Raw genomic sequence first — 25008 nt, 5'->3', positions numbered from 1 at the left:
GCTCTATGTGTTATGCATGTAACAAATTGTATAGTAGCATATCCTTCCCCGATACTATTCATGTAATATAGAGTTCTATCCTTCATCTGTAGTTTGTTGTATAAGTTGCCAGCTAAGACTATATACATATTTATTGTCCTTTCACTGTTATGTAATATCTATGTTGCTTTAGACATTTTGTGTATGTTGATTTAACTTTACTGTTAATCTGGATGTGAAACTTCTGCATCCAGTATTACCCTAACCCTCTACTTACCCTCCATAGTTTGGAATATGGGGTGTACGCATCCCTACGGAATGGCAGGTGGCCCCCTCGGTCGGCAGAGGTGGTGTGAGTGGCGTGGGAACGAACGAAACATTTTCAAGTAGTTTGAATTTGTTTAAGAAATCAAATTGGCGTGAGACTGATTTTAAAAGAGTAACAAAAAGTTGGGTCGGAAATCGTTATTTCAATTGATGGGCTATCGGGGCCACAATTGGTGGTTGTTGAAATATGATGCCTGTCGGAGACAAACATTTATACCAACCGCCGTTAACCATTTAATTGACTTGTATTTTTATACCTACCACCGAAGGATGGGGGTATATTCATTTTGTCATTCCGTTTGCAACATTTCGAAATTTCCATTTCCGACCCTATAAAGTATATATATTCTTGATCAACGTCAAAATCTAGGACGATCTAGACATGACCGTCCGTCTGTCTGTTGAAATCACGCTGCAGTCTTTAAAAATAGAGATATTGAGCTGAAATTTTGCACAGGTTCTTTTTTGTCCATAAGCAGATTAACTTCGAAGATGGGCTATCTTGATATAGCCCCCATATAGACCGATCGGCCGATTTAGGGTCCTAGGCCCATAAAAGCCACATTTATTATCCGATTTTGCTGAAATTTGGGACAGTGAGTTGTGTTGGGCCCTTCGACATCCTTCGTCAATTTGGCACAAATCGGTCCAGATTTGGATATATCTGCCATATATACCGGTCCTCCGATTTAGGGTCTAAGGCCCATAAAACCCACATTTGTTATCCGATTTTGTTGACATTTTGGACAGTGAGTTGTCTTAAGACCTTCGACATCTTTCATCAATTTGCACCTGATCGGTTCAGATTTGGATATAGCTGCCATATAAACCGAACTCTCGATTTAAGGTTTTGGGCCCATGAAAGGCGCATTTATTGTCCGATGTCGCCGAAATTTGGGACAGTGAGTTAAGTTAGGCTTTTCGACATCTGTGTCGTATATGGTTCAGATCGGTTTATTTTTAGATATAGCTACTAAAAAGACCAATATTTTGTTATACACAATTGAACAATGACTTGTACTTATTAGTATTTGGTCCAAATCGGAACATATTTCGATATAACTGCTATAGGACATAAGGTGTGCAATGCAATTTTCACCGGATTTTGATGGAAGGTGGTTTACGTATATACCCGAGGTGGTGGGTATCCAAGGTTCGGCCCGGCCGAACTTAACGCCTTTTTGACTTGTTAGTACTAATATGTCTTCAATATTTAAAGCAGATTTTTGTATTTAAAACAGCAGATTTTGTTTGCTAAAATAGCAGTCGAAAACAGCAGCCCTATGTTTGTTGAATCAACAGTAATCTCTGTTTTCCCATTTTCAGCAGACAAAAACAAATTTCGCTGAGTAAACACATGTTTCTGTGCATCTTTCGGAAGTTGCACATCATAAATAACCTAAAACGAAAGAAAACGACATGGGAGTGAGAGCAGAGACAATGGAGGACATGTTGATGTTTTTGATGAAAACGCATTTTACACATGATACGACGAGATTGGAAGGTTTATCGAAGTCTTACGGATTTATACGGAGACCATCTATCTGGTGCCCCATCTGCCCACTATTTTCACAGTCTGCCAAGTACTTGCATATATTCCGAAAGCTTGGCAGGTGGCAAGGGTGGTATTTATACCCAAGACCGGCAAGGCAAGTTATGCTACACCAAAAGCCTATTGAGCTATAATCCTTACGTCCTTTCTACTACAAACCATGGAACGTATTGTAGATACCATAATAAAGAGTAGGATATCAAGCGAATTGCTCAAATACAAACAGCATGCCTATGTCAAGGGAAGGTCGGTGGAGACTGCCCTGCACGAAGAATCCTTCGATGCCAAGACGTTCACATTGACGGTATGCATTGACATCGAGGGGGCGTTTAATAATGTGCGGACCGACACACTGATCCAATACCTAGACCAGTACCGTGCTGGACCGGGTCCTTAGAGACTGGATAAATCATATGCTAAGCAACAGGTGGATAACTTGTGGGTCCAATGACATAAATATAAGGGAGAAGGTAGCACAGAGCACGCCACTCCAATGGATAATCATCATAAATAACCTATTACAGATGCTGACTGAGGAGGGATTTGAACCCGACAATGTTATAGTACTTCTAAGGGGTATAGACTCGAATCAGCTATATAGAAGGGCCGAAAGGGTCTTGCAGATGGCAGATGCAGATGGCGAGACCTAGTGGTGTCAATGTAAACCCAGAGAAGACTGCAATCAGTATGATCACCAGGAAGACGTAGATGAGCCAAGTTGACGCACCACGTTTCCTAAATAGAACGATTTCGATACTGACAATGTGAAATAATTAGGAGTGATCTTGAACAGGAAACTGAATTGGAAGTGTTACATTCAGGAACGTTCTTGGAAGGCTCACAAATGTTGAGCTCTATTAAGAAGGGCCGTAGGCTTGAATATAGGGCATCCAAATCTGAGGATACGCCACTGGCTCAGTAGTTTGGTGGGCTGCGATGGAAAAGTGCGAAGTGCAACATAAGGCCACCGTATGACGCTGAATGCCTGGATTCGAATCCTGGCGAGAATGAAAAAATATCAGCGGTGGTTTCCCCTCCTAATGCTGGTGAGGTATTGTACCGTTTGGTATGCAGCCATGTAAAAACTTCGACCCAAAGAGGTGTTACACTGCGGCACGCCGTTCGGACTCGGCTATGAAAAGGAGGTCCCTTATTATTGAGCTTAAACTTGAATTGGACATCAACCATTTATATGTGAGAAGTTTGCCCCTGTTCCATAGAAATTTGCATTTGCAAGGATAATAAAACAGGTTCAGAAAATGTCATTGTTTCAAAAAACTATTCCTCTATGACTCGTAAAATATGTTCAGATTTTAGTCGAAATTCTACATATAGGCAAGATTTTAATAAAACTTTTCCAAAAACAAAATTTCAATGCATTGACATTTTTTCTAAAACAAAATTTTAATGAAATTTATTTCAAATGCAATATTTTAATGATATTTTTTCCAAACACAAAATTTCGGCGAAGTTTTCTTTAACAAAATTTTAATGCAATTTTTCTAAACAACTTTTCCATCTTTTTTAAATACGCATTTTTAATAAACAATTTTCGAAACACAAAATTTCAAGGACATTTTTAAGACAGTATTTCAAAGAATTTTAGTTTTTTAATATATTCTCAAGACAAAATTATGATAACATGTTATGGAGACAACTTTTGAATGAAATTGTTCCTTAAGCCTAAATTTTTAACCGTTCTTTTAAATGTCAAATGACAAATAATATTGTAGTATTAAAAGATTATTTAAATTCTTTCAGTAACATTTTCTCTAAAAACAATATTTCGATTAAAGTTTCCCTACCCCCATCCACCATAAGATGGGGGTATACTAATTTCGTCATACTGTTTGTAAAACCTCGAAATATGCGTCTAAGACCCCATAAAGTATATATATTCTTCATCATCATGTCATTCTAAGTCGATCTAGCCATGTCCGTCCGTCTGTCCGTCCATCCGTCCGTCCGTCGAAGGAGTAAAGCTAGCAGCTTGAAATTTTCCACAAATACTTTTTATTAGTGTAGGTTGGTTGGTATTGTAAATGGACCAAATCGGTCCATGTTTTTATATAGCTGCGATATAAACCGATCTTGGGTCTTGACTTCTTGAGCCTCTAGAGGGCGCAATTCTTGTCCGATTTGACTGACATTTTGCACGTATTGTTTTGGTCACTTCCAACAACTGTGCTAAGTATGATTCAAATCGGTTCATAATCTGGTATAGCTGTCATATAAACCGATCTTGGATCTTGACTTCTTGAGCCAATAGAGCGCGCAATTCTCATCCGTGTTGGCTGAAATTTGCATAAGGTGTCTAAAGGCGTTAAATCGCACGATCTAGGCGGCCAATTGACCGAACTCGCCTCTCAATAAGTCCATTGTTGCGCGTGCTGTGTGGCATGTGACACCGTTTTGTTGAAACCACATGTCATGCATGTCAAGCTCTTTCATTTTGGGCAAAACAAAGTTGAATATCATCTCACGATAGCACTCACCATTCACAGTTGCATTACGATTCGCATTATCTCTGAAGAAGTACGGTCCAATGATGCCACCAGTCCATAAACCGCACCAAACTGTCACTTTTTCTGGATGCATTGGTAGCTCTTGTATTGCTTCTGGCTGATCTTTAATGCAAAATCGACTATTCTGCTTATTTACGCATCCATTGAGCCAAAAATGAGCTTCTTTGCTGAACACGATGAACTTTCTTAACAGAGCAGATATTTTGATAATAAAATGCAATAATTTGCAAGCGTTGTTCCTTTGTAAGACGATTCATGGTTAAATTATAGACCTATAGACTAAGGATGTTTAAGATTGAAATAAAACGCGAAACGTGCGTGAGCTGTTTAAACCAGTGGTGCCAGAAATATTATAGCTATAAAATCACCCTTTATATCCTCGATCGTCTTGATATTCTGAGTCGATTCATCCTTGTCCGTCTATCTGTCCGTTAGTGTAGGTCAGTTGCCTTATTAGTCTATTTCAGTTGCCATATTAGTGTAGGTCAGCTGGGATTGTAAATGGGCCACATCGTTCCATGTTTTGATATGGCTGTCATTTAAACCGATTTGGGATTTTGACTCTTGAGCCTCTAGAGGGCGTAATTCTTTAGAAATCCGATTTGGCTAAAATCTTGTATAATGCATCTTTCCGTGACTTCTTACAACTGCGACAAATATTTATGCCAATCGTCGTAATCACATTATATCTTCGAAGTAGTTTCTCTCTGATCTTATTTTAAAGTATTGGAACTTATTATCTTATTATAAAAAAATGCTTACTTGCATTGAATTATCATGCAATGGTTTTAAGTCACTGATTATACATCCCAGTATTTCTCAATAATAATATGGGGACATCTTCTTTCTGTGTTATTGGATTGAGGCCCATATCAGTATTGATCCCTAGATATTTCAGCTCCCTCATTATTTACGTCGGTTTTATCTTATTGAAAACACCCTCAATATCAATAAACGTCGACATTGTATATTCTTTGACACGGAGATAATGTCCTCATTATATGCATGTTGTTGCCGAGACAGGCTATATCCAGGCTACACCAACGTCTCTAGAGTCTTCAGCATAAAGGATGACAGACTAATAGGACAAACATTTCTCGCCTTCTTGTGGAATGGTTTTCCCACTTTTGTAATGCAAATGGCTTTTGTGTCCCTCCATCCCACAGGTATATACGACATGTTGATAAAAGCAGATTTTATCTCCCATAGCCAAGAAGACAGTCTATCGGACATAACTTGTAATTCAACCGGTGATACATCACCAGGGCCTTGCGATTTAAATGAGTCAAAACTTTTTATCGTGCTCTGAAAAATGTTTGTCCTAATTTTAAAAATTCCTTCAACTAAATCTAAAGATGCCCATTTTTCCAGCATGTTAAGAAAACATTTTTTCAGTGAGCTATTTTTACATGGTGTTAAGGATATTTTTAAATGGTATCATAATCAGTGCTGCCGTTTTTGGTATGTTCCTACCAAAATTGGTAGGTTTTTATTATCTTGGTATTTTGGTAGGCTGAACTCAATTTTTGGTAGATTTTTACAACATACAAATACGAAGTTTATTACTGAGAATATCATCGGGGAAAACTCAAATAGTTCACCTCATGTCGTTTCTGTGTAATTGTTAAGAGTGCAGAATAAAACCTGGATTTCGAGGGGCCAAATACTGTTACAAGGGGTCTCAATGCTTCAAATATCAGAAAAAGGTTCTAATATCGACTGTAACTCTAACGATTCTGAGTGATAAGAGAAGAAATGCGGCTTTTGTGCGTTTAATGCTTTCTATCGAAAAACAGGACATTATGGCATCTGCATACAAATGTGGTCAGATCTTGGATGTTAAGAGGTCCATTCAACTCATTGTAGTGTTGCGCCCAAGCCCCTAAATCGGAAGATCGCTTTATCCAAACTCACATGGTTGTTCATTGAAGTCGGGGCAAAAATGAGACTTTTATGAAATCACAATTTCTTATCGGCAGATCGATATAAAGGGTGCTATATCAAGATACCCCAGATAAATCGTTATATGTGCATCGTGTAAAACGGCGTGTTCAAAGTACGTTTGAACATGAAGTCATGTGCACCCATGTGCAGACATGCGTTCACGTATGCACATGACCCACTGTGCATAACGGTACATTGAAGTAAGTTCTTAATCGCTGATTCCGCCTTGACTTCATATTTGTTTACCTGGAATTGTTGCTTGTAGCTTGGAAAGTTGACCGTTTTCGCGGGGTCCAAGTGACAAGCAACAACCAAAAAAAGATCAGTCTCGCTTTTAAATCTCAAACCCGCGCATCGTATTCTCTCCCCCTCAAAGTGAACCCAAGTGAAGTGAAAAGCAAAAAAGTGATCTTACATATATACATATAAACAATCGTTAAAGAAAAGAACATTACAAACAGTGAAACAAAAATTAACAAACTCAATTTTCAGACGTGAAGAAGACACTAAGATACAACATAAACCCACAAGAAGACCCAAAATCAACACAACACATGGTTAAACCATCAAAGTGCGGGACACCAAAAATAAACACAAGTGCGGGCCACTCTACACACCATCAACCAATTCCTATATCCTTAGACCCAAAATCAAAAGGTGAAATAACCTACTTACCCTCTAAAATTAAATTTTCCTACTTAAAGCTAAAGTTAAAATTTCCTATCCAAAACTAAAAGTAAAATTCGCTACTTAAACTAAGAATAAATTGTGCTACTTCATCCTAAAAGAAATTAACTACTTAATGCTACATGTACAATTGTCTATCTAAATTTACCTACAACAAAAGACTGAATTCGATTTACTACTTATAAATAATGAAATGAGCAACAAACACAATAAACCATTACAACAGCATGGAATTTTAAACCTAATTCTCCCTCTGATTTTTTATTTCGAAAGGCAAAACCCTTAGTTTGACCCCAAACATTTGGTCCTTCGAGCCGGATAAGTGGTTTTTTTAAATAATTAAAAAACCAAAAATCAAAAAAATTTTTCTGTTTTGTGCCCAAAAATAATTCATTTTCATTTCAAAAAACCCAGTGACCGAAACACAAAAAAATTCGCAACAACAAAAGTGCAGTGACCCAACAATTAAAAGCAAATGAAATAGAGAAAAGTGCGAAAAAAGGGTTGGTTACACACAACCGTACATACATACACGTATGGACGGACGGCCAACACAAAAATATCAAAACACATAAAAGATCAGTTTTGGCAATTTATTAAAAACAAAATAATACACAAATCACAAATTAAAAAATATATAGCGGCTCTCAGTGTTCTTCGTTTGGTTGTGGCATTTATTTTATTGAAAATTTGATAAAATATTCCAACCAAATGAAGATCAAAACGAAATAACAAAAGAAAATAATAACCAAATTGCAAAGTGACAATTAAAGTACATAAAGACTCAAATAAAACAAAAACTAATTAAATTAACAGGGTGACCCGTGTAAAAATAAAAATAATTAATTAAATTTTAATGTGCAAAAAATTGACCCCAAAATCATTAGAAGTTGTGGTAAATCAAAAAAGAAGTGTGCAAAAGACCCAAAAAACGTAAAGTGACCCGCACAGTGGAACAGAAGTGGAAAAAGGTGGAATTTCAAAAAAAATTATAAAAATCAAAAATTTTTAAATTGTTTAAAGAAGTTTCTTTGTGTTAAATTGAAAAAAAAGAGCTAAAAAATTGAAAAATTTAACAATTTATCGTCCAACCCAAAATTTATGTTAATTTTTTCTACATATTTTGAAAAATTTTTTTTTCAGTATTTTAACTTAAAAAACAAATTAGAGTGTTAAAACAGAATTATGGGTTGCTCGATAAATTTGTAAATTTTATCCCAAACTAATTCTTTCTTTTTCTATCACACATAAAATATTGTGCATTTTCAAAAAACCCCAACAAAATCAAATTCGTGCGTTCCGTGTAAAAACACAAAAACAAAAAATCTACGCTCTGGGATAAAAACGGAAAAACCCGCTACAACGGTTAAATTCCCAAAACTTCATCAAATCAAAAACACTAAAACAACAAAATCCAAGACTCTAACGACACAAAGCTACAAAAATTGCAAAAGGCGCCAACACACAATTCTGGACCCAAGCCAAGCGCCCACCTACACACACACACACATACACACACATCAAAAAAGAAGCTTCAAAGTGAGTACCATTTTGTTTTTCTATTAAAGTGCGCTTGGGTATTACGTCATACATAACCTTTTTTTCAAAAAAGGAAAAGTTCATACATTTACCCAGCGTACTTTAATATTGTTTTTGATCGTTTTCTGATTATGAATCGCTAATTCGGTTGTCTGATAAATTTTGACCCAATTAATTTTGACCCAAATTAATTTGATCCAAGTGAATTTGACCCAATATAGCAGACCCTACTTTCAAGGCAGTGTGTAGGATTTTCGGGACAGACATCCACGAGATTTTTTGTTGAAATTTTTTATAAAGAAAAGGAAAAGTGTCTAAGAAAAATCGAAGTGCTTTTAGAAAAGAAGAAGTTTTTTTTATCAAGAATTGTTTTTATGTGAGAAATAACGAAAATAATATTGCGTGCTGGCCTCATTTGTCTTCGAAATTTTAAAACTTCATTCTATTGCACAAATTTAAGTGGAAACGGTCGGAAAGGACTGTGGTTGTTTGTGCAATCCTTTGTTGTTTTTTATACAGAAAGCAAATTGACCCAACGAGTCAAAGCAGTATTATTGTAAAGAATCATCTAGTTCTGTATGCCAAATTTTGAAAAGTGAAAGTTTAATTTTTTTTGGAGAAAAATAAATTTTTTTTGCAACTTTAATTCGAGCGGAATTAAATTGCTGGTGTATTGCGATTTGAAAGGAAAATTTTTCTTACAATTTTTTGCGGCTATTGTATAATCGATATCGTCAGAAATATTAACCTGTTTTTTTTCTAGTGACCCAGATAAAACATTTATTACGAATTTTGTAAAAAGTTTCAGGTTTGACCCTTAGATATTTGACCCATCATCAAGACACACATTTTTTTTTTCTCGCAATAGGTTTTTTTGAAATAGATTTGATTTCTACAAATAACCAGTTTTTTTTTTTGGACATTTTGTTGTAAAATTTTCCTTGGTTTTATAGTTTTTTGACCCTATTTAAAACATATACAAGCCAATTACAAAATGGATAAGAATTTACGCGAAAGATTTGTAAACTGTGTGGATGATTTAGTGGATTTTGAGACCGTTTACTCCGCGGCTAAGTCGGATGATAATATACATTCGTTAGAAATCACGCGGGTAGAACTCAATTCTTTATGGGATCAAATCAAGAAGGCATACTTAGATTGTAGGGATCGCATTCCGGAAAAGGATGAGACACCTATAGATAAAACTAAGCTTCGAAATAGCTACAAACAGGCACTAGAAACTTATAAACGGTGTTTAAGCTCTCTTAACGGAGAAATTTTGGCCCTTAACGAGCAACAAGATCAAGAAAAACAGGAGAGAATATCGATGACCCAACAGCGAGACACTAATGATTTTTCACCAGCTCTAAGATTGCCGCCCTGTGACACAGATGTTTTTAAAGGGGGATATCGCGAATGGCCTACCTTTAGGGATTTATTTTCAGCAATTTACATTAACAATTCAAAATTAAGTAAAGTCGAGAAGTTGTTTCACTTAACCCAGAAAACAGCAGGAGAAGCCCGCGAAATAATTTCCAATGTTCCACTGACCCATGAGGGTTTCGACATAGCGTGGAGAAATCTCGTTCATAGGTACGAAAATAAACGCATGCAGGTAAATGAGCAATTGCGAGCTCTTTTTAATTTACCTTCGGTTTCCGTTGATAGCGCGTCAACAATCCAGAAATTACAGCGCACTATAGGTAGTTGTACCCAAACTTTACAGACCCTTGAAGTAGAAACGGGGGGATGGGACCCAATCTTAGTTTATCTTGTGTCAACCAAACTACCAAGAATATTTTTAGAAGAATTCGAAAGCAGCCTAGCAGATTGTTCGTCTCTTCCATCGTGGAATCAACTAGATGTATTTTTGACCCATAAATTCAAGACCCTAGAATCAGTCGGCAATATCAAGCCACAATATTCGAGATATAATCAACCCAGATCGGAGTACGATAAGCGGGAAAAGCGAGTTAATAGTTTTCAAACAAATGTAAATCCCAATTTCAAGAACACGGGCTCAAGACCCAGCAACAACACACAATCACACTATAATGCTCAGAATAACAAACCGGTTTGTCAACTTTGTAAATCCAATCATTCTTTGCGAGAATGTCCTCAATTTCTAGAAAGGTCGATCAACGATCGAATAAACATTGTTAAGACCAGTCATCTTTGCTATAACTGCCTTTCTTCGGATCATGGAGTCAGGGAGTGTAAAAGTCGTTTTAGTTGTAGGGAATGTAGTCAACGACACCACAGTTTGATACATAAAGGCAACCAGACCCAGTACCCTACAACAGGCACACTCCAACGAGACGGAGCACGACCCAGCACAAGTGCTGCCGCTCTCAACACTTTAGTTCAACCCGGTAGACAGGAAGCACGACCTAGCACCAGTGCTACTGATCCTACCACCCTAGCTCAACCGGTTAGCGAATACGCACGCCCTAGTACCAGTGCTGCCGCTTTAACCACCCTAGTACAACCATCGGTATCGCCAAATATACAGTCCACACCTTGTTTAGAAGCACCTTGTTCAACGACTTTGACACTTCAGGAAATCAGACCCACTCCGCAACCCAAAGAGACACTTTTGTTCACAGCAATAGTTCAAATCAAATCTAGAGGACATAGATATGATGCCAGGGCAATCATCGATCCTGGGTCACAATCAACTTTCATTTCAGAGAAAATTAGAAACAAACTACAACTTCCAACAGTTAAGAATTTAATTCACGTCACAGGTTTAAGCGACGCAGTTTCTGAAACATCGACAAAAGCTTGCGTCTTCAATCTTTGCTCACGAGTAAATCCTAGTTTTGAGCTGGAGGTTTGGGCACCAGTCTTAAAGACCCTACCTTCTCATTTACCAACACACGATTTAAGGCAAAATCAATTTGGAGATTTTGCACACCTTAGTCTCGCGGACCCTCGATTCTTTGAAAGTCGACCCGTGGACATGTTAATCGGATTAGATATTGGACCCCTTATATACACAAAAGGCGGTACTATGAAATCCTGTGGATCACTTTTAGCGCAGGACACCGTTTTTGGGTGGATCATAGGAGGACCCATTACGGAAGACCCTAAATCCGACAGACAAATCACACTTTATAGTGCATCATCATTAGAAAAGATAATCACTCGCTTTTGGGAGGTGGAAGAGACCCCAAAAAAGGTTTTGAGGTCAGCAGAAGATATTTATTGCGAAAATAATTACAAAAATACAACACGACGTAATGAGGCGGGGAGATATATCGTAACTTTACCTTTTAAAAGCTGTTCAGAGATCGGTTCATCTAGGAACATCGCATTGGCACAGTTTCATAGAATGGAGAAAAAGTTGTCTAAGACCCCAGATATTAAAGCACATTATGATGCAGCCATATTAGAGTATTTGGAATTAGGACACATGAGGAAGGTAGACCCAAACAGCGTATACAAGACCCCTCACTACTACTTACCTCACCATGCAGTTATCAAACCAGATAGGGTTACCACAAAACTTAGAGTGGTTTTTAACGCATCTAGCCCAACATCAAACAAGAAAAGTCTTAATGATATCTTACATACAGGACCCATACTTCAGCAAGACCTTGTCGTACAAGTGTTGAACTGGAGATTTTTTAAGTACGTCTTCAATGCAGACGTGACAAAGATGTATCGTCAGATCTTAGTAGACCCCAATCAAACAGCATTTCAAAGGATCCTCTTTCGCAAATCAGAAAACCACCCAATTGAGGATTACGAACTCTTAACTGTTACCTTCGGCATAAATTGCGCCCCATTTTTAGCGATTAGGACCCTTCTCCAGTTAGCAGAAGACGTGAAAGATTCTCATCCGTTAGGATCAAGAATTATTAAAGAAAATTTATATGTCGATGATGTATTAGCGGGCGGACACTCCATAGAAGAAGCTACAGCAGCTAGGAAAGAATTAGCCTCCGCATTAGAATCAGCTGGTTTCAGGCTAAGAAAATGGGCGTCAAATGACACACGTTTGTTAAAGGATTTAAATGAAGACATGCTTCTTCCAATAGATTGGTTAAATATTTCCGAAGCTTCTTCGACAAAGACCCTAGGAATTCGTTGGAATATATCAGGTGATAATTTCACTTTTACGGCCCCTACAGTTGAAGAAAAGCAAATGAGCACCAAGCGAGAAGTATTATCAACGATAGCAAGGTTTTTCGACCCATGTGGATGGTTAGCGCCAGTAATTGTTGTAGCCAAGTTAATCATGCAGCAGGTTTGGCTAGATAAGGTAGAATGGGATGACTCGTTGAAGCCAGTGACTCAAATGAACTGGAATAACTTTGTGAGAGGCAGCCATTCTATAGACACTGTATCGATACCAAGATGGGTTCGGTTTACACCTGCTAGTATTGTGGAGATACATGGATTCTGCGACGCGTCAGAAAGCGCATATGCAGCCACAATTTATATACGCGTTGAACACATCGATAAAACTGTAGACACTTTTCTTCTAGCAGCCAAGACCCGAGTAGCCCCAGTTAAGAAAATCTCTCTGCCAAGGTTAGAATTATGCGGTGCAGTTATGTTGTCAAGGTTAGCAAATGCCATTGTGCCTAAGCTTCGATTATCAAAGTTTACGACCCATTTCTGGACCGACTCTACAATCGTTCTAGCCTGGCTACAAAAGCCACCATGCTCATGGAGCGCTTTCGTTGGTAACAGGGTTTCAGAGATATTAGAGAACGTCGGTGGTGAGCATTGGAAACATGTTGACTCAGAATATAATCCTGCAGATGTAGCAAGTCGTGGCTGTTCTCCTGACGACTTAATATCTCATAATTTATGGTGGACGGGACCCCAGTGGCTCAAATTGCCGCATGATCAGTGGCCGCAAGACCGAGTTAATACAGACACTAATCTTGAAGCAAAACAAGTTAAAGTATTCGCAACAGGCACTTTTGATGACCCTTTGACTCGATTTTCGTCTTTAGCTAGAGCATATCGTGTTTTGTCTTACGCAGTTAGGTTCTGGCGTAACACAGGTTCAACTAGATCCTCACTTAAAATTTCATCGCAAGAAATAACCAGCCCAGAGCTCATAGACACAAAGATGCGTCTTATAGTGGCAACTCAGAAACATTACTTCGTTGAGGAATACAGTTCTTTGACCCAAAAGAAAAGGCTTTCACCTAGAAGTAGTCTTTTACCATTCAACCCCTTCATAGATAGAAAAGGAGTAATTAGATCCAATGGTCGTTTAGTTCAATCGCCAGCTTTGACGTACAGCGAACGTCATCCAATCTTAATCCCATATGATTCGCGATTTGCACTCCTTCTAGTGGAATTTGTTCATAAAGTCTCAATGCACGGAGGCAATCAACTTATGACCCGGCTCATCCGTACGGAGTTTTGGATATTCAGATTGAAACAGTTGATCAAGAAAGTTATACACAATTGCAGAGTTTGTACCCTATATCGATTAAAGACTCAGACCCAAATTATGTCATCTCTTCCACCCGAGCGTACTACTTTATCCAGACCCTTTACGAATACAGGGGTAGATTTTGCAGGACCCTTCGGAATCAAAAGCTTAACAGCACGAGCGTGTTTAATAACCAAGGGTTATATCTGCATATTTGTTTGTTTTGCGACAAAAGCCATCCACTTAGAAGCAACAAGTGATTTATCGACTCAATCATTTCTGGCGGCATTAGCTCGTTTCATAGGAAGGAGAGGGTGCCCAGAAAAGATATATTCCGACAATGGAAAGAATTTTATAGGGGCAGCAGAAATGCTCAAGAAAGATCAGAAAGAGTTTATGAAAAGTTTACAGAGCAGCGCCATTCAGCAACATGCTCATCAGAATTTAGAGTGGAAATTTATTCCTCCAGGAGCTCCCCATATGGGGGGATTGTGGGAGGCAGGAGTTAAATCATTCAAGATACACCTTAAGAAGTCTATGCCCAAAATGAACTTCACGTTCGAAGAACTGTCAACCATATTGGCACGTATCGAGGCCTGCCTCAATTCACGACCCCTTAGTCCAGCTTCTGAAGACCCTAACGATTTAGCACCCTTGACCCCAGCTCACTTCCTTATAGGCTCTTCCCTTTTGACCCCGGCAGAACCCGACATCTCAGAGGAGGACATAACGCTTGCAAATCGGTGGAAGAGATTAAAGATTATATCCCAAAACTTTTGTCAGAGGTGGAAGTCAGAGTACTTAAATGAGCTTCACCGTAGATACAAATGGAAGTATCAGCAAGATAACATACAGGTCAATGATTTAGTTGTCATCAGGGATGAGAGATATCCCACCGAGTGGAAGTTAGGACGAGTTTTTAAAACATACCCCGGTGTTGATCAGAACACTCGAGTTGTAGATATTCGAACTTCCAATGGCATAGTCAGTCGACCCATAACTAAGATTGTCAAATTATTCTCAGACACCCCTAGCAATTCATAATCACATCAAAACACGGTACTCACGGGATTTTGGTTACAGATAATGGCCGGATATTTACCTCGCCCAGAGTCCCCACGACCCGCCAGACCCACACGCCCTCGCTTCGACCCACGGGAACCCAGGTATCGCCCCGCATCTTGGCAGTATGCCTGTGGCCTCTGCCAGGAGGACCACGCCATACGGTCATGCCCGCGGTTCCGGCAAATGACACCGTATCAGAGATACGAGACAGTTGAGAGACGGAGTTACTGTCGGAACTGTCTGGCGCGCAGCCATCTGGCCCCAGACTGCCCCGTGGTCACTGCCTGCCGAACATGCGACTACCGCCATCACACAATGCTGCATGGAGCCCCACAGCTTAGGGAGACATACGCAGCTACAGCCCGCCCCCAATGGAGATTGCCAACCCACGGCAACTTGCAATCGAACCAGCCAACCAGATGCCCATCGTCCAAGGCCCTCCCCCGGTCGAGATACCTTACAGCCGGGCCACTGTTTTTGTACCCACGGCGATGGTGGAATTGGCACCCGAGGAGCAGGACGATTGGGCTGGGGTACGGGTACTTTTGTGCCAGGCATCGACCATCACCCGAATCGCGGCAGCCACAGTAACTCGCCTGGGGATACCAACGAGAGAGCGCAGAGGGCACCGTCTGGCAACAATAAGACTTCGGTCAAGGCATGCGTCGAGGAGGACCATGTATACCATCCGGGCAGTGGTGACCCGGGATTTGCCGCGACGACCCTATTCAGATCCCATCATTCCCGACCCCACAAGCAGCCTAAGATCCCTTTCTTTGGCAGATGCTGACCCTAGGGGCAACGAACCAATCGATGTAGAGGTAGGGGCCGATGCCTACGCCCACCTCCGGAGGAGTGGTGTTGTACAACCCGGATTGGGAGCCGTCTTCGCCCAGGAGACAGATTGGGGATACGTGTTCGTCGGCCCAGTCACCTCACAGGCAAGAAACCAAAATTAAAAAGGTAAGATGTCACTTCGTCACTTGGAGGGGGAGAATGTTCAAAGTACGTTTGAACATGAAGTCATGTGCACCCATGTGCAGACATGCGTTCACGTATGCACATGACCCACTGTGCATAACGGTACATTGAAGTAAGTTCTTAATCGCTGATTCCGCCTTGACTTCATATTTGTTTACCTGGAATTGTTGCTTGTAGCTTGGAAAGTTGACCGTTTTCGCGGGGTCCAAGTGACAAGCAACAACCAAAAAAAGATCAGTCTCGCTTTTAAATCTCAAACCCGCGCATCGTATTCTCTCCCCCTCAAAGTGAACCCAAGTGAAGTGAAAAGCAAAAAAGTGATCTTACATATATACATATAAACAATCGTTAAAGAAAAGAACATTACAAACAGTGAAACAAAAATTAACAAACTCAATTTTCAGACGTGAAGAAGACACTAAGATACAACATAAACCCACAAGAAGACCCAAAATCAACACAACACATGGTTAAACCATCAAAGTGCGGGACACCAAAAATAAACACAAGTGCGGGCCACTCTACACACCATCAACCAATTCCTATATCCTTAGACCCAAAATCAAAAGGTGAAATAACCTACTTACCCTCTAAAATTAAATTTTCCTACTTAAAGCTAAAGTTAAAATTTCCTATCCAAAACTAAAAGTAAAATTCGCTACTTAAACTAAGAATAAATTGTGCTACTTCATCCTAAAAGAAATTAACTACTTAATGCTACATGTACAATTGTCTATCTAAATTTACCTACAACAAAAGACTGAATTCGATTTACTACTTATAAATAATGAAATGAGCAACAAACACAATAAACCATTACAACAGCATGGAATTTTAAACCTAATTCTCCCTCTGATTTTTTATTTCGAAAGGCAAAACCCTTAGTTTGACCCCAAACACGGCGAAAAAAATTAAAATATTTTTTTTTACCTTTTTCTTTTTTTATTTTGTTTCTTTACTTATTTATCATTATCGCATGAAATTTCAGACCACTTGGAATTTTTTTGATTGGAAAAAAATTATTTCAAAATTTGTTTCATAGAAAATATTTATGTGTGGATAACCAAAATTTTTATACCCACCTCCATAGGGTGGGGGTATACTAATCCAGTCACCAGTCAGTAACACCTCGAAATATTCATCTAAGAGCCCATAAAGTATATATAGTCTTCATCGTCTAGACGTTCTGAGTCGATCTAGACATGTCTGACCGTCAGTCCGTTTGTCGAAATCACGACATGTGAAATTTTGCACAAATACTTAACATTTATGCAGGCCTTTGGGGGTCGCAAATGGGCCATATCGTTTCAGATTTAGATATAGCTCCTATATAAACCGATCTTCCGATTTTAATTTTCGAGCCCCTGGAAGCCTCAATTTCGTCCAATTTGACTGAAATTTTGTATGTACTGTGCTGTTATGACATCCCACAACTGCGGCGAGCACGGTCCGAATCGGTCTATAACCTGATATAGCTCCCATAAAAAACGATATCCCGATGAGACTTCTTGAGCCCTTACAAGCCGCAATTTTTATTCGATCGCTTATTGAAATTGGAAAAAAAAAATCGGTTCAGATTTGGATATAGCTCCCATATATATGTTGGTCCGATTTGGACTAATATTGCAATAATGTGGTCAATTGTTATCCGATTCTATCGAAATTTGGCATTCAGGATTTTATGTTGATTCTCACCGAGTTTGAGAAATATTGGAAATTTTGCAGGAAGGCTCTCTTATGACTCTTAGTATTACAGGTGAATTTCAAAGAAATCGGTTTAGATTTAGAATTAGCTACCATATGTGTATATCGTACGATTTTTACTTATAGAGGCACTGCATGCGCATTATCGATAAATCTTGCCAAAACTTTGCACAACACTTTCCTCGAGGACTACCAAACCATTTAAGAAGTTTGGTCGAAATCGGTTCAGATTTAGATATTGCTCCCATATATAAGCTCGTCAGATTTTAAGTAATTTGCAATAATGTTGTCATTTGTCAACCGTAGTTATTACAGTTTGAACATATTTGCATGAAATTTGATACAGACTGTTTAATAAACCTTCTGAGAACAACCGCCATTAAAATTGGTTCAGAATTGGATATAGCTCCCACTTTGTTCTTATAAAGGGTAGGTGAAGGGTATTATACAGTCGGCACCGCCCGAATTTTGGCTTTCCTTACTGGGTTAACTTTGCATTGATTAAAAAGACAACATCTGGTTCAATACTTGTTGGATATGTTGTCTGGAAACAGATTGATCCAATTCGTATTATACATGTTTCCAACTCATTTTTTTCATTCGCTGCTATTTGTGGAATATGCACTTTTGTCTATGGTTTTTGTACATCCATTCCGCTCAAAGTTGACAGAGTGTTCACAAAAAGCTACTGTATTGCTGTGTGGATTGACTGCAGCTGGAAATTGTTGGCTCTTTAGCTCCTAAAAACTTGAATATTTACTACGGAATTTTTTCTATGTAAATTTTAAACTTCCATGGAAATTAAGATTAACTGTACTTTGGATTTATTGAGAATTGGAATGGAAAAGTATTCCAGGTAGTGAACATTTTGTCCTTTAATTGGTTTTCAATTACTGGTCTCATTTAGTGGAAAACCCCAAAATTTGTTTGCACATATAATAATTTGTCTGGGGAATAAGACATCTTTTAAATTTAGGCTGCTTCAACAGATTGACGGTCATATATAGATTGTATATGAATAAAACGACGATCTAGTAAGTATATTTTGTAGGGTTCAAGATGTGTACTTTGGTGTGTTTGCAAATGGAATGCCAAAACCGCCAACTCTTCGGTGGTGGGTTTAAAAATATTTTTCTTGTAGAAAATTCGATAGGTTTTGGTCACATTTAGTAGATCTTTTCTTTAAGTTCGGCCCTCCACCATGCATCGCATTTGACACGTTCTTTGAATGGCGTTTAGAAATTTATAGCAGAGACATAAAAAATAGGACGTTTAAAATTTCACCCAACTAGGATAATATTTGCATCCTCTAGAGGCTCAAATATGGCGATCGGTTTATATTTGAGCTATATTAGGTTATAGACCGATTTAGACCATAATTAGGAGTCATAGATAATTACTCCTTCGAAGGTGTGTGTGCTTTCGACAGACGGACGGACACGGCTAAATCGACTTAGAATGTCAAGAAGATCAAGAATATATATACTCTATAAATATTTCGATGCGCACAGTGGGCCAAATGGCAAAAAAATTGGAAATAAGTCTACAACTTTTTATCTGTTGATTTTAGCCATACAAAATGTTCTAGACATTTGTAGAGGAGGACATAGGCTTTCAGAAAAGTGCTGTTGTTGGTCCATATCTTTAATACAGGGTGAGCTACAGGGTGTCAAAGTTGACCACTTTTGACTTCTCCAAGCTTCTGGGGGCCATAACTTTTGATCTACTCAACCGATTTACATGATTTAGGACTCTAGAGAAAGAGCTTGACAAGATCTAAAAAACTTATGCATAAAGTACCATGCCATCGTGTACTGTTAAGGAGTTATGAATTGTTTAATTTTAAAATATGAAAATTTGGCCTTGGTTTTTTTCAGTGTTTTTTTAATAACTCCGTCAATTTTAAAGCTATAAACTTCATACTTCACACAAATTATGCCAGCATATGTGTGCATAAAATACAAAAGGAATCACGTGAATATCTTTGGCGGTTTAAAAATGGCATCGTTTTCAATATGAAAAATATTTTTTTTGTCAAAAAATTGCAAAATTTTTCAAAAAAGATACTCCCATTTCCTTTAAGTTTTCGCAAACTTTGGCCGTCAAAGCATTATCATTTCTTTCCATTTTCACAAAGTCGAGGTATTAAGAAAAGTTTTAAGTGCTAATTTGGCTAATTTCGATATCAAACAACACCGTTATCTTAAGACCAAAATGGCCAATTTTTTTACTAAACTTCAAAAGTTTCTCACTGGAAAAAAAGTTCCACGGGGATTTTTTCGCTTTTTTTGAACTTAAATGAAAGCTTAAAATGTTCCCAACATTTTAAGGTATGTCTCGCCATATCCTAGCCATAAATGAGATCGTAGCGATCAAAATACTGAAAAAAGTCAATTTTCAAGTAGTGCTATATTCATTGCTAAAAAACAAGTATTACGTCACATTTTATTGCAAAGATGTTAAATAAACTTTTATTTGGTAACACTTCTTCTACAAAACACAAAAAGAATCATGGAAATATCTCTATTCTATTCCATTTTATGGAACCGGCAATAAAAAAGTCAATTTTTCAAAAAAGTCGAATTTCCCAAATTTTGTTTTTGTTGTCCTAATTGCACATGACACACTATAGCCATATTTACGCAACATACCTTATCGTAAAGGAAATTTTCATACCTTTCCAACGATGTATAAAACATTTCTCAACTCGGATTCTATCTACTCTAAAATTCATTTACACTTCATTAAACTCTATATAAAAATGTCTATTTGTGAAATGGAACCTTATATGGGGCCTACACTAAAACATTGATAGATTTGCCCAGGGTTTACAATACAAATGTGTTAGAATAAAAAAAGGTCTCCTGCCAAAGTTTAAAAAAATTGGAATAAAAATATGTGTTTTAGAGCGAAAACACTTCGCATCGGCGTGCGTTTATATAGTACCTACATCTATTTTTAATGTAAGCTGATGATTTTTGAATAAAAAGTAACCTAGAAATATACCTGCATATATATATATATTTGTGTTAAGATTTGATGCAGACAAATGTTACCTGTTTCGCTATGTCGAATTCCCAGGAAATCCACCGTATCAATGAATGTGAAAAAACCTACCCATAAAAAATTCATTGTCATTTTTTTTAACCAAATTCGAGTCCAGGTAAATAATTATAGAAGAGTAAGTAAAAAGAGGCACTTTGGACCCCTTTTTACGATTGCGTCTGATACCTGAAATGGGTCATTAATTGTGAATATATTGCATAAATATTTGAACAAAATCCAAATTTTCTTCATTATATTTTGTAGAGGCGTAAAGGACATTTATAAGTTATGGAAGTCATACTGAAGTATTCCACTCTTTCGAAAATTGTATGGGACATCAAAAATGATTCCAAATCATACACGGAGTCATTTAAGGAACTTGTTTACACTTTGGACCACATATATGGAATAAGGCTAAATAAAGACGCTTTAGACAAACTTGAAAAATTCTACAAATCATTTGAGAGAAGGTTGCCAGAATGTTCATTCGCAAAAATCAAGTTTTTCAAAATGTATGAGAAGTGGCTGAAATCGGATCTACTTATTGAAATTAAACCGCTGATTCCCGGCCGGCCTAGCAAAGCATACGACGAAGTTACGGAGAAAACCAAAAAGAAAAAACAAGAGGAACTATTGGCGGCACATCCGCCAAATTTAATAAAAGATACGTTCAAAACAGCATTGTTAAAAACACAACCAAAAAATGTTGGACGAATTGTCGATGTTTTACCATTAGCATCTCCGAAAAGGGTAAAGAGAATGGTAGAAAGTATTCCAACTCCAAAATCGACTACAGAATTCACGGAGGAAGATGCACTGGCCCTGATTTTGAACCTAGGCCTCTCAAGAAACAAATACTCAACAATGAGGAAGGCTCTTCGTGAAAAGGTAACATTTGTCTGCATCAAATCTTAACACAAATATATATATATATGCAGGTATATTTCTAGGTTACTTTTTATTCAAAAATCATCAGCTTACATTAAAAATAGATGTAGGTACTATACAAACGCACGCCGATGCGAAGTGTTTTCGCTCTAAAACACATATTTTTATTCCAATTTTTTTAAACTTTGGCAGGAGACCTTTTTTTATTCTAACACATTTGTATTGTAAACCCTGGGCAAATCTATCAATGTTTTAGTGTAGGCCCCATATAAGGTTCCATTTCACAAATAGACATTTTTATATAGAGTTTAATGAAGTGTAAATGAATTTTAGAGTAGATAGAATCCGAGTTGAGAAATGTTTTATACATCGTTGGAAAGGTATGAAAATTTCCTTTACGATAAGGTATGTTGCGTAAATATGGCTATAGTGTGTCATGTGCAATTAGGACAACAAAAACAAAATTTGGGAAATTCGACTTTTTTGAAAAATTGACTTTTTTATTGCCGGTTCCATAAAATGGAATAGAATAGAGATATTTCCATGATTCTTTTTGTGTTTTGTAGAAGAAGTGTTACCAAATAAAAGTTTATTTAACATCTTTGCAATAAAATGTGACGTAATACTTGTTTTTTAGCAATGAATATAGCACTACTTGAAAATTGACTTTTTTCAGTATTTTGATCGCTACGATCTCATTTATGGCTAGGATATGGCGAGACATACCTTAAAATGTTGGGAACATTTTAAGCTTTCATTTAAGTTCAAAAAAAGCGAAAAAATCCCCGTGGAACTTTTTTTCCAGTGAGAAACTTTTGAAGTTTAGTAAAAAAATTGGCCATTTTGGTCTTAAGATAACGGTGTTGTTTGATATCGAAATTAGCCAAATTAGCACTTAAAACTTTTCTTAATACCTCGACTTTGTGAAAATGGAAAGAAATGATAATGCTTTGACGGCCAAAGTTTGCGAAAACTTAAAGGAAATGGGAGTATCTTTTTTGAAAAATTTTGCAATTTTTTGACAAAAAAAATATTTTTCATATTGAAAACGATGCCATTTTTAAACCGCCAAAGATATTCACGTGATTCCTTTTGTATTTTATGCACACATATGCTGGCATAATTTGTGTGAAGTATGAAGTTTATAGCTTTAAAATTGACGGAGTTATTAAAAAAACACTGAAAAAAACCAAGGCCAAATTTTCATATTTTAAAATTAAACAATTCATAACTCCTTAACAGTACACGATGGCATGGTACTTTATGCATAAGTTTTTTAGATCTTGTCAAGCTCTTTCTCTAGAGTCCTAAATCATGTAAATCGGTTGAGTAGATCAAAAGTTATGGCCCCCAGAAGCTTGGAGAAGTCAAAAGTGGTCAACTTTCACACCCTGTAGCTCACCCTGTATTAAAGATATGGACCAACAACAGCACTTTTCTGAAAGCCTATGTCCTCCTCTACAAATGTCTAGAACATTTTGTATGGCTAAAATCAACAGATAAAAAGTTGTAGACTTATTTCCAATTTTTTTGCCATTTGGCCCACTGTGATGCGTTACAAACGGAATGACGAAACTAGTACACACCCATGCTATGGTGGAAGGCATAGAAAAACCAAACGTTGTAGTTGAGATTCAGTCAGGAAGCGAAATTCGATATAAAAGTTGTGTCCTTTAGACAGATCTTTATTTTGAAATCTTGTTTCTATGGCTCGAAATCATTACCAATCTGTAATACACGTATGAAGTAAATTTTGTGTATATATTATGTCTTAGAGCATACAGTCTTGAAAGTTGTTTGTTCTTACATGCACAAGGTGATTGTGGTGCAGCTTACAAAGCTTAGAAATGTAATTTGAACTGTTTGAATATGTGTAGTTCTGGAACATTTACCTCATTTATAGCATCGAGTTTGTAATTCAATGGACGATTTGATAACAAAATCATAGCTTCTCCTCAAATTCATTGCAAAATTTAACTTAAAAGTCAAAAAGTTTTATTACTATGTACTCATTCCAGGGTTATTGGCTCCTATGCAAGTCTCATTCCTTTTTTAAATAGAGAGAAATCTCTACTGTTCTAAATTACAGCTCATATACTATTCACATTCTGTTTTATCGCACTTTGATTTTCATTGTATTTCATTCACATTGGTTGTCGATCCCGGATAAATACAGTTCTTTGGCACGAAACACAATCCACAATGTAATCGAAACTAGACTAAAAACATTTACAGAACCCATTCCACACATATTGACAGATAACAAAATGCGTAGCACTGAGTTGTTAATTCGCGATTCTCAGAGAGTCCAATACTTAAAGAAACATATGTGTTCTTTCTCAAACAATCACAAATGTTAACACAGCTGTGCTGTGTGTAAAGTTGTGCGAATTATAGAACAGCCAGACAGATGTGTTCACATGTATGTGTGTACTTATAGACACTGAGCACATGTAATAGCAGATGTCAGAGTTGCCATGGCTAAATGTTTTCCAAATATTTTAACCGATGAATTTATTATTAATATCAATATCAAGTTTGCAACACAACTGTATGCCATTCGGAGACGCATACATTTGGTTAAGAAAAATCGTACCATTTTTGGAAACAAGAACAACACGTAAAAGCGTGGTAAGTTCCACCAGGGCGAATCTTATACACCCACCACCATGGATAGCATTTGTTAAGTTAATTGCCGTGTATCTCTTTATAGGCAAACGAAGGATAAGGGATAAGAATTGCTATGATATTCGAGCTATATCAGGTTATATTCCTGGACATACTTGGCTTGGATGTTGCAGACCATAGTAGAAGTCATTGTGCAAAATTTCAGCTAAATTGGATAAAAATTGCGGCTGCCAGGTCATCAGGAAGTTAAATCAGGAGATCGGTCTATATGGCAGCTATATCCGAATATTGTGTGATCTGGACCATACTAATATCACTAAATGGCCCAAATTTCAGCGAAATCGGGCAATAAATGCACATTTTAATGGCTATATGTTAAATACAACCCATTCTTTTAATTTTAACGAAACGGATGAGAAATACGCCTTTTATGAGCTAAAGAAGGTAATTCAGGAGATCGGTGTATATGGGGGTTATATCAAGATGTAGTCCTATGTAAAAAAAAAATATTTGGAAAATTTCCGCTACATATCTTGTTTTTTAAAAGCTGTAACGCGATTACAACAGACTGACAGGCACATGGACACCGTTAAGTCGTCTTCAATTTTGCGATTATCAAGAAGATATCTAGGCTCGAAAATTGATGTTTCGATGTTTTGCAAACGGAAAGACAAAAGTAACACACGCCTTACTTCGGTGGTGGGTGTAAAAACGCTTTTGTAACTTCACCCAACCTTTTCATT

General features: G+C 37.5%; 1 protein-coding gene across 3 annotated transcripts in view; it reads right to left on the bottom strand.

Moving 5' to 3' along the window:
- Positions 1-25008, bottom strand: part of LOC106094533 (ecdysone 20-monooxygenase) — a 90809-nt gene that overhangs the window by 53139 nt on the left and 12662 nt on the right. The gene's annotated exons all lie outside the window — the stretch shown is intronic.

The sequence above is a fragment of the Stomoxys calcitrans genome, chromosome 1 (genome assembly GCF_963082655.1).
Source record: "Stomoxys calcitrans chromosome 1, idStoCalc2.1, whole genome shotgun sequence".
NCBI lineage: Eukaryota > Metazoa > Arthropoda > Insecta > Diptera > Muscidae > Stomoxys > Stomoxys calcitrans.
The sequence above is the reverse complement of the archived record's forward strand: the minus strand, read 5'-3'. Positions and strand labels throughout refer to the sequence as shown.